Source organism: Drosophila santomea, chromosome 3L, assembly GCF_016746245.2.
Source record: "Drosophila santomea strain STO CAGO 1482 chromosome 3L, Prin_Dsan_1.1, whole genome shotgun sequence".
In the NCBI taxonomy this organism is placed as follows: domain Eukaryota; kingdom Metazoa; phylum Arthropoda; class Insecta; order Diptera; family Drosophilidae; genus Drosophila; species Drosophila santomea.
Genome location: NC_053018.2, coordinates 7,075,434 through 7,085,120, shown reverse-complemented (window position 1 = coordinate 7,085,120; position 9,687 = coordinate 7,075,434). Strand labels below are relative to the sequence as shown.

General features: G+C 41.1%; 1 long non-coding RNA gene across 1 annotated transcript; it reads left to right on the top strand.

Moving 5' to 3' along the window:
- The first annotated feature begins 765 nt into the window (after positions 1-765).
- Positions 766-1,428, top strand: LOC120448516. The gene is made up of 3 exons (XR_005616108.2): positions 766-966; positions 1,147-1,303; positions 1,370-1,428. It is a non-coding gene; the product is annotated as an uncharacterized LOC120448516 (long non-coding RNA).
- Positions 1,429-9,687: the final 8,259 nt, after the last annotated feature.

Genomic DNA, 9,687 nt, shown 5'->3' with positions numbered 1-9,687 from the left:
CCATTCCGCAATCATTATATAGTTTTTGCACTTCATTTGCAGCTTTCGGTTCAATTACTCAATACACTTAAAATGATTATCTCGCAATCTCGCAGACATTGACTGCTGGAACTTTATGAAGCCTTTGCGATCATATCTCGGCCGTTCTAACCGCAAATTCTCAGTGGCAAGAGCTCGTTGCAATTGTCGTAGATCAGGCCAGTTCAATTGACCCCTCACGACCACCGTGGCACAGTGATTTAGCCTTGTCTCGACTTGGCGGAGACCAATTAGATCCTTTAAGATCCAATCAGCGGCCGTTTGCCGCCTCAGCCACTGACTTTCCACTCCCCGCCTGCCCTTCGCCCAGCAGCCAGCAGCCAGCAACTTGATTTCAATAAAAATCCATTTAATTCGACATTTTGTGGCCCGAAAATGAAAATAAAGGGGAAAAAACAACATCGGGCGAAACACTTGGCGATTAGTTGAATCGTTTTTGGCTGCCGGCTGCGTTCGTTTGAACTCCGTGCACTCAGAAAACTGAAGAACGAATAATTTGAGAACGAACGTTCTTAAAAATGTACTGTGTCGTACTTAAAATTTTTAAGACAACCGTTCTTGGAATAAGTACTAGTTGTCCTCGAATTACACATTTCAAAAGCGATATTATTAATACTAATGGAAAACAAAGGTTTATCTTTTCTCATTTATGTATATTCCTTGATCATTTTATGCGGCCAATTTTAAAAGAATATACACAAAAAATATAAGAAGTTTAAACTAAAATTTATGCGATCGAAAAATCTTCAGCCATTCGACTTCTTACACTTGTTTATATCGATTACATTTCTGTGTTGTTGAAGAAACATATGTTTTTTCGATAATCGATTGCAACACGTCGCTCATTTAGTGTCAAAAAGTTCCTGGAGTAACAAGTATTAAGTGAAATAATTGAAGAATAATGTGAAAATGGGCACGGTGTGCAGGGTAAGTAGAAATCTTTAAATAAAGTATGTAATATACATACATAAAAAGTCGGTGGCCTATGCACGTGTTTGCATGCACGCATATGTATATGCGTATGCATGTATGTGTATAAAACTTTTGTGTTGCCAAATGTTACTTCTAAAAGAAATAAATCTATAAATTAATGTGTAATATTTACAGTTAAAATTGACTTCTGGGAAATACGCCCAGAGAATGAGCATGCATTGGTTTTTAAATAGGACGACCTGAAGCGCAGTGTTTCCTTTTTACGATAGGAAGATTAAAAACCATCTCAGCAGGCAACAGCTTACCGAAGCACAGTCGGCAATAAATGAAGGTAATGTAACTAATAACAAAATTTCTATTTACTTATTGTTATATTTGTCTTTCTTCGTTTTTATAGATGCCCAGGAATCTATTTGTTATTTTGCTTGACAGCGCGTTTCGTTAAATATGTTTAGCTGTAAGAACTTTAAGAAAAGTGTAACAATTTAATTTTTAAGAAAAAAGTTATGGAAGTTTTTATGTATACATTTACTATATATAAAATAAGAATAACAAAACTTTTAAATTCGTGTAAATAAACAATAAATATGATTCGTTCTTAAAACAAAAGTGTTTGCTCTGAAAATAAAAATACTCATACTTCGTGAATTTATAATGCACATATTAAAATTTGACGAGTTTGGGTCAAGTATTTTTAATATTTATTTTAAGTATTTCCCATACTTAAAGCAGTACATTTATCGTACTTGGATCCAGAACGTTCGTTCTCAAATTCATAATTTCGGTCTCAAATTATTCGTTCTTGAATTTAAATTTTTGTCCTTGAATCAAAAAAATTCGAGTTTACCGTACTTTCGATGCGGTTCGTTCTTGATTTGATATCGAAAAGCGTTAATTTTTCCCTGAGTGTGCGGGTGCTTGCCAGTGGAGTCAACCCCACACCCCACCCCCCCACCCCCTATTGAAGCCCCCTTCTTTCGTCAGCGCCCCTGTGGCCAAAACCCCTCGGCCCATATAAATCTCTCGTTGTAATTGCCACGATAAGCTGCAAGTCCGAAAAGAGCGCCGGCTGCGGCTGCAACTGCCACCGTCGCGTCGCTTAAAACCGGTGGCCAAATGGCCACCACTTGGATCCAGCTTCCAATACTCTATATACACGCGTCGCTCTCTATATATGTATATGTATCAGTATTTTTTGGGGGGCACCCAGGGCCACTGCAAACTACATAAATTTCGCGTAAAATGCATTTGCTGGCGATAAATTCGGCAACGGGCGGCTTGGACAGCGATAATCAACGCAATTGCAATCGATTTTGGCGTAATTTAGGTTTGGCTTAAGTGGCCCCGACTAACAAGCCAGCGCAAAAAGTCGCCGCCCAGTGGTGAACATTGTTGCAGAGAAGTTCGGGAGTGATCTGGAACAGCTTGTACCCAGTAGACGCCCCCAAGTATGCAACAGAAGTTATGATATGATATCCAAGATCAATCTGATGCTATCTATATGGATAGCAGTATTCATCTGCAGGTGGAATAACAACTTCTGAATTGACTTATCTGAAACCCAATCTCATCTCTCCGTTAGAAAAGGGTATCTCCAAATTAAAACACTTATTATCTTGTTGTGTGTGGCCCAAAAGCAGCGGCAGTTGGCCAACAATAGCAACGATTCAAATCAAACGTGATGGAATTGTTAGGCGGTCGAAACTACCGTTAAACTCACTTTCGCAGCGGGACGGCCATTGCCGAACAAAAATTACTCATACGCAACGTGGCTGACCCCAAAGCTGCAGCACAGCCACCGTCTTCGAGGGGGGGCCAACTTTTGTAGGGGGTGCAGGGGAGCTGATGGGGCAACTTGCTTGTTGCCGCCTCTGCTGACACTCGACATCGCCCGTTTCACGCTGCCGCCTCTTATTCCATCGAGCGCTGATTAATTACACCGCCCGCTGCGCGAATTCTTCAATAAAAATCATAATTTCATGTTTGCGGCCCTGCGAAACAAAAATAAAGATAAAAATACAAAAGAAATATATAAACTTATATCGAATATGCTGCGGCAAAGCAGAGGGAGAGCACAAAAAGAAACAAAATAAATGATGATTATTGCCGCATTTCTGTAAGCCGCAGCTTATTAACTGCACGAGCTGCCATCCCCAGCCTGAAGTCTAAAAACCAAAATCCCCATGCAAAGTGTAACGAATTTTTGATTGAAACTTTAAAATACTCGTTAGGAGGCTTTCCTCGTCGATGCGCGTGAGTTTATCTTTTGATTAGATTCGTTAGACTTTGTATTGGTCTTTTGTATGGCTCCGAAATTTTGGGCAGCCCGTTTGCTTCGTTTTGGCGTCATTATTCACAATTTAGTAACACTTGATTTGCGTTCGGCGTTTTACTATAAATTTTTCATAAATTGTTTCTATTTCGCTTGTGAATTTGCGCCATGTGTTGGCCAAAAAATATGGCTTAGTTTGCCTGATTGCACAAAGTTTGGCCTGCAGGGTGAATAACTCAAACTGACCTAGTTGGTGATTTAATTGGGTTTTTACTACTGCCCATGTTTTTCGTTCTTCGACCTTACTGGAAAACACAAGGGAAATGCCGATAAAAAGACCGATGGCACTTCTAATTAAGATACAGTTCAGTTACGAAGGCTTACAAGCGTCGCCGAAAAAAGAATTTACACACATATCTGACAGGCTGCCAAGTGAAAAGTGCAACAAGTCCGACAGTCAAACAAGAGCATCGAAATTAAGTATGCACGAGTGTGCTAAAATGAGGCCCAGCATGATGTATTCAAAAATCATTAACGGCCCTGATGCGGTGAAAGGAGTGCTCCCCAGTTCCCAATCCCCATGTTCCCAGCTCCCAGCTCCCTCGATTCCCAGCTTAAGTCTGATCCACATATCGCAGCAAAGTGAAGCGGGAAATTGCTTTGACGTCGTGTCAAAATTTCACACTTTTGCGCCAGATAAAAAACGCAAACATTCGAGGCGAAGGCAGCGTAAAAAAGGTGCATTCCCCAAATATTTGCCAGCCTGCGAAGCGAAGATCATTAAAATAAAGGAGTGCTAAGCCAGGGAGGAGGGGGTGGATGGGGGTTTGCCGAACAAGAGGAGTTAAATTAGCATACAAGTCGCGCTTTTGCCATAATTTGCATATAAAATTAGCGCAACACGTTGCAGCCAGCCTCTGGGTGACACATGAGGCTCTGCCTCTGAATCTGAATCTGAATCTGAAGCTGACTCTAAAGCTGACTCCGTCTCTGACTCGGTTTGCTCATTTGGCGACTAGCAGCTGCTGATTGGTTGTACACACTCAAATCGGGGAGCTGCTAATCCGACATGCCACACTTGCAGAAATCAAAGCATTTTTAGCTGTCCTTAAATTAATTTTTTAATAATTAACCATCATTTCTTATGAGTTATCTACAATATACTCTCTAAGGCGTATCCTTACGTATAAATAGTGCTGTAAACCTGAATAACACTTATCAATAATTACTAGATTAATGGTACTAAAAGCTTTAAGAGATATATATTTCTCACTGTGTATTACTGAGTGTCCAATAGCGCTATGATAATTAAGCTGGAATCGCCTGGCCAGGAAAATGGAGAGAGTGGTAGGACAATGCCGGGATATCTTGCACTTGTTGCCGCAATTTGCATGCCTCGTGGTCTTGGGCCACGAGGGGCGAAAGGGGGAGGGTGGCTTCCCTTCTGTCCCCCCCTTACCCCCTTCGGTGGCGGCGCCTTCACGGCAATTAGCAGCCGGCAAAAGTTTCCGTAACCGTAGCCCGCAGTCCGGAATGCGAACGAGCAGCGCGAGCTGATTAGTCACGGCTGCCTGCGCATCCGCATCCGCAGCTGACAAATAGACACTCATAAATAATATCCAGAAACATATAGAAAAGAAAAAAAAAACGCTGGCTACTCTATTCCTTATGCCGAGCTGCTCATTTTGGGAACATTTTTTATCTCATTTGGGAGCTGTGTTTTTTCTACGTTTCCCACAACGCTCAAGCGTGAAAATGTTAAAGGTTAATAATTATGCTGTTTAATTTGAAAACACCAGAAAGCTTGTATCTTGTGTGTGTAAGGAAAAAATCGATAAAAAATATCTAACGAATTTTCGTTTCGGGTTTGTTTTTGGTGAATTTTCTGTTGGTTAATTGAGTCTTAGATGGCTTGTTTACCCAAAAATGCTGATTGGAAAGCTAAAGAACTAGAAAAGAAAGGTGCATTTAAGCAGAATTTAATCGCCAAACACAGCGATTCTGTGATTACCATTAAAAAAAAACGAATAAATAAAAACTGAAAGCCTGCACAGGCAAGCGTAAAAACCCATAAATAAATAAGCATTTAAATAAATATTTATATACATATAATTACATGTCAGCCAGAGCGGGAAATTAATACGATTGTAGTATATGACAAGCGATTAAATTTTATAAACGAGCCGCGGGAATAAGGCAAAGAATGTTAAATGGTCGAGAGGCATATACATTTTAGTGCCTCACTTAAGTAGCACAGTGCGAGATGGCATCGCCAGATAGTTGGCTACCAAATACAGATAAGGCCATTTGGAGACAGCTACCGGAGACGGGCTGCCATCCACTCCAAGTCCGAATCCAACTCCGAATCTCAATCCCAATCCCAATCCCATCTAGCAGTTCATTAGTCAGCCGCTAGGTGACAATCAGATAGATCTTGAGGCTCGCCAGGGGAGTCAAAATTGCGTAGATTATTGCAAGCGAGCTCGTAAAATTGTTTACAATCGATGGCCGATGGTCGATGGTCTGGATACGATGGTCTGAAGGTGGGGATCTCAATGGCTGGGCAGAACCATTCAAGTGCCAGTTTTTGTGTGCGTGATGGGAAAGCCACATCCACTTCCACATCCCCATCTCCATCCCCAACCTCATCTACGTGCAATGCCAAGTTGCCCGAGCACCGCAGGCGTTGTGCCGGAATTCTATATGGATTTATTAAATAAATGCATTAAACTGTAAAAAAAGAGGCTAGCGGTCATGAGCTCTGGAATTGCGAAAAGTTAATGCTCTTGCGACAGGATATTAAGATCGCAATATGGTTTGGATTTTATAGCATCAACGAAAGAGATATTACATTCTCTTAACTAGCTGGTTCGCAACAGCTAAAAGTTTATCCTAAAATGTTCAAAGTGAACTTAAATATTTTAAAAATGATTTTAAAAATATTTATAGCAAACTAAATAATTTAACTAACTATACGTTTACCTTATTAATGTCAAACTTAACGCAGCCATTCACAGAGTAGTCACAAAGTGGTCGCTCTTTCACCGCAGCAACTGCCCACTTGGAAGTGTGCCTTTCATATTTATTAGCCCCCCTCGCACGACGCCCATGCATGCAACTCTCGGTGGGGGGGCAACTGGCGGTGGGACAGATGGAAGTGTCCTCCATCAGATGGCAGTTTTCGTGTTGCGCCCTCAGCAACTGCGATATTATTGTTAATTTCGTCGTAAATTCGAAAGTCTTATGCTTATTGAATTTTCATGTTTGCCTCATTCTGAACGAAATGCTCTTCTTCTTTCCTAGGCCAAATCCCTCCCAAACCCCTCGTTTGCATGAAAATGATTTTAGTTATGATAAGACACTGTCAATAAAGGCAAATTCAGATTTAGATATCGATATCGACATGGTTGCGAGGCTGCTGCTGCCGCTGCTCCATGTAAAATTAACTTTATTGCTATTTTATCAATTTGCTGGCAAATAATTGTGCATGTGTGTGCATTGTGAATTTATCTGTGCTTGTGCGTGTATGTATTAGTTAGTTGTCCTTGTTATTCGTAAATAATAATAGCAATGAAATGTTTATAGCATTGCCTTTAATTGCAATTTTATTGTTTGCTCTCTGCTTTGGCAGCTTTGGCAAAGTTTAGTAATAATAATATTGTTGACTGCAGCTGTCATTTATCAGAATTAAATTAGTTTTGATTGCTGTGGGAATTCTGAGGATGACCAAAGTTAATGTCATACAAACCAAAATCGCATGCAAACAAAAGACCCTTTGTTGTATATTGGAAATTAATGCCATTAGTTGTCGGCAAGGAAACGGCAATTTTCAGGCACTTTTGCTGTTCGCTTTGAATGCTAAATAATTAGAGAGCACAGGAAGAGCCCTTGGGAAAATTAAATTTTCGACACATGCACAGATGGATTTTAAACTAACTTATTGGTAAGCGGAGCACCTGCTGTACATATATTTAAATGCAATTTAAATAGTACTTTTATTGCTCCAGGTAGGAAAATAATTATTTTAATTGTCATAAAAGGATTTAAAAAGGTTACTACATGTTCAGATGGAATATTGCGTTTGTTGATTAAAATACCAACGCCTTGTTGGCCTGCCAAGCTTGGATGAGATATGAAAAAGCGATGCCATCTATGATTTATTCAAATATTTCAGCATTTTATGTAGACGGAATGAAGTGCGACAATCTTTATCGGTGCGATCGATGGCAAAAAGTATCGCCTTACAATAACAAACAACCGCATTTTCTGCATGCGAACACAAGCGCTGGGATCCCCAAAGGCACTAAAAGCACTCCGGTACTAAAAAACACGTGAGCCTTGGCAGCGAGCACCATCGGCAAGCAAATAACTCAATCCTTAACAGAAATGACAGAAACCTTATAAATACAAGAAAATGCGAGTGGTGTGGTGTTGCTTCAGCGATCCGGGCATCCAGGGTATCCAACTATCCAGCTATCCAGCTATCCAGCGATCATCCGATCTCCCCGTTCCGATCATCTGCGGTTACAAAACGCGAAATGGGAATGCGGCTCTGTGGCAAATTGGGAAGGTCTCTTAGAACAAGTTTCACTTACTTAGAAGTCGGCAGCGGCAGCGACAGCGAAGCGATCACATCCCAATCCCATCTGGCTTGACTCTCGGCCTCTGGGTGTTTATGTTGAAAACTGAAAACAGCAGATTTAATTTGTCTAACAAACCCAGACAATCACCCTGGACAGCCGTCATATTGAGATCTCATCAAAAGACCGCACAGCGCGTCGATTCCTGGCCATAAAAAAACCGAAATCCAGATGAGATCGGGGAACGGGATCGGAATTGGAATCGGAATTGGAGTCAGAATCGGGTACCCATTGAAATATTTTGACAGCGCGCTGGCAGGCGTTGAAGTTCAAGAGAAATGTCTCAAGTGCATTCGGATTCGGAGTATGCCCACCACTGACAGCTGTGCGATTTGGAATCCAGATGGGATTGGGGTGCGGTGCCGAGTTGGGGGACCCAGAACTGGTAGGCCTCGATCGATGGCCTTATCACAGTGATAATGTGGGCTTGGTTTTGGTTCCAAGCCTCAATTTGTTACACATTCGAGTCTCAAGATGCGTTTCTTATTTTCTTAACATATTTCCAGCGAGACTGTTACACTTCCACGGACCACTTAAAAAACTCATTTTTTGGGGGGGGTACAAAAAAAAACGTGACGTGCTTTCGTATTCTTATTTGGAGTGTTTGTTTTAGGCTTTATCGTTGATCTTAAGTTCGAAGAGAGGCAGCATTATTAGAAGCAATTTTGAAGAGTCACTTTGAATTACCACACATTTCGTTTTTAGGTTTGAAGGTTTAATGGTTTTTTTTGGTTTGAGAAGGTTTTATGGTAATGCAATTGGTTCAGGAAATTCTAAATATAAATCGTAATTTTCATTCATATGTATGTGGGTTTCTCGTAAAATATGCCAAGCACTTTCAATTTGTTATTGCAACAAATTAATGCGGACGTGCAAGTTGATTGCAAAAAATATGTCCAATTGGTATTAAAAACCTACGCCTAAACAGCAGGCCCTCCATAATCCACAATCCCCTCAAGTTCCTGCTCCCATTGTCAGCCATCAAGTTCTGATCAGGCCTATACCCTTGGCTCTTTCCCTACCAAAAAGATCTTCTAGTTGACAGCTGGCCAAATGCGAAACAGATCAAAGCAAATTATGTGCAACGCCTCTTAGCTGCTTAGCTGCTTAGCAATGAACGAGCATTGAGGAGATCTTGCCTCTTAGCCGACTGGCCAACTCATCCATAAACCAAAGTATCTCCCAGATACTCAGATACTCAGATACAGAACGCGTGCCCATCGCGTCTCCATGAAATCGGACGATGGGCAATGGATTTTCATTTGCGAGAGTGCGGCGCAAAATATTTCATAAATCAACAGCGGCCGACGACGGCAACCAGAGAATGATGGCTCGATTAAATGGATTTCAATGCGGACGCGGACTGCGACTGGCTCTAGGTCTGGGTTCTGAGTATTTTGCATTTCCATTTCATCAACGGTCTTCTAAAGGCCGAGATGGATACAGTGAGCGAAAATTATAAAGAAAGCTGCAGTAATTAGGCCTAAAATATGTGGGTATCAAAGGAATTTATATAAAGATTTGCTATATCTAAAACTGACAAGATCATCATTAATACTAATATTTGAAAAATTTATTCGAGCAATTGCTTAAACTATATTTTATGTTTTTCATTGTGCACTATGACAGAGCGAGAGGGCAAACTCATAACAAATTTGCGCGCTTTTATGACCACAAATTGCCATGTCTTCAGCCAAGTGACAGTGCAATTATCGAGGACCTAGACCGGAGACCCCAGAATCGAATGGCGCGAGTTGCTCCAGGGGACTGGGAGACACTTGGTAGGGTCCCCAACTCAACTGC